We start from the raw sequence: 2,622 nt of genomic DNA on the forward strand, positions 1-2,622 counted from the left end.
AGACATGACTGACTACAATACAGAGACATGACTGACTACAATACAGAGACATGACTGACTACAATACAGAGACATGACTGACTACAATACAGAGACATGACTGACTACAATACAGAGACATGACTGACTACAATACAGAGACATGACTGACTACAATACAGAGACATGACTGTCTACAATACAGAGACATGACTGACTACAATACAGAGACATGACTGACTACAATACAGAGACATGACTGACTACAATACAGAGACATGACTGACTACAATACAGAGACATGACTGACTACAATACAGAGACATGACTGACTACAATACAGAGACATGACTGACTACAATACAGAGACATGACTGACTACAATACAGAGACATGACTGACTACAATACAGAGACATGACTGACTACAATACAGAGACATGACTGACTACAATACAGAGACATGACTGACTACAATACAGAGACATGACTGACTACAATACAGAGACATGACTGACTACAATACAGAGACATGACTGACTACAATACAGAGACATGACTGACTACAATACAGAGACATGACTGACTACAATACAGAGACATGACTGACTACAATACAGAGACATGACTGACTACAATACAGAGACATGACTGACTACAATACAGAGACATGACTGACTACAATACAGAGACATGACTGACTACAATACAGAGACATGACTGACTACAATACAGAGACATGACTGACTACAATACAGAGACATGACTGACTACAATACAGAGACATGACTGACTACAATACAGAGACATGACTGACTACAATACAGAGACATGACTGACTACAATACAGAGACATGACTGACTACAATACAGAGACATGACTGACTACAATACAGAGACATGACTGACTACAATACAGAGACATGACTGACTACAATACAGAGACATGACTGACTACAATACAGAGACATGACTGACTACAATACAGAGACATGACTGACTACAATACAGAGACATGACTGACTACAATACAGAGACATGACTGACTACAATACAGAGACATGACTGACTACAATACAGAGACATGACTGACTACAATACAGAGACATGACTGACTACAATACAGAGACATGACTGACTACAATACCGAGACATGACTGACTACAATACAGAGACATGACTGACTACAATACAGAGACATGACTGACTACAATACAGAGACATGACTGACTACAATACAGAGACATGACTGACTACAATACAGAGACATGACTGACTACAATACAGAGACATGACTGACTACAATACAGAGACATGACTGACTACAATACAGAGACATGACTGACTACAATACAGAGACATGACTGACTACAATACAGAGACATGACTGACTACAATACAGAGACATGACTGGCTACAATACAGAGACATGACTGACTACAATACAGAGACATGACTGACTACAATACAGAGACATGACTGACTACAATACAGAGACATGACTGACTACAATACAGAGACATGACTGACTACAATACAGAGACATGACTGACTACAATACAGAGACATGACTGACTACAATACAGAGACATGACTGACTACAATACAGAGACATGACTGACTACAATACAGAGACATGACTGACTACAATACAGAGACATGACTGACTACAATACAGAGACATGACTGACTACAATACAGAGACATGACTGACTACAATACAGAGACATGACTGACTACAATACAGAGACATGACTGACTACAATACAGAGACATGACTGACTACAATACAGAGACATGACTGACTACAATACAGAGACATGACTGACTACAATACAGAGACATGACTGACTACAATACAGAGACATGACTGACTACAATACAGAGACATGACTGACTACAATACATGACTGAGACATGACTGACTACAATACAGAGACATGACTGACTACAATACAGAGACATGACTGACTACAATACAGAGACATGACTGACTACAATACAGAGACATGACTGACTACAATACAGAGACATGACTGACTACAATACAGAGACATGACTGGCTACAATACCGAGACATGACTGACTACAATCCCGAGACCGAGACATGACTGACTACAATACAGAGACATGACTGACTACAATACAGAGACATGACTGGCTACAATACAGAGACATGACTGACTACAATACAGAGACATGACTGACTACAATACAGAGACATGACTGACTACAATACAGAGACATGACTGACTACAATACAGAGACATGACTGACTACAATACAGAGACATGACTGACTACAATACAGAGACAGGACTGACTACAATACAGAGACAGACATGACTGACTACAATACAGAGACATGACTGTCTACAATACAGAGACATGACTGACTACAATACAGAGACATGACTGACTACAATACAGAGACATGACTGACTACAATACAGAGACATGACTGACTACAATACAGAGACATGACTGACTACAATACAGAGACATGACTGACTACAATACAGAGACATGACTGACTACAATACAGAGACATGACTGACTACAATACAGAGACATTACAATACAGAGACATGACTGACTACAATACAGAGACATGACTGACTACAATACAGAGACATGACTGACTA

This window comes from Ylistrum balloti, unplaced genomic scaffold (genome assembly GCF_031769215.1).
Source record: "Ylistrum balloti isolate Yb309-2 unplaced genomic scaffold, AGI_CSIRO_Ybal_v1 Utg370370, whole genome shotgun sequence".
NCBI lineage: Eukaryota > Metazoa > Mollusca > Bivalvia > Pectinida > Pectinidae > Ylistrum > Ylistrum balloti.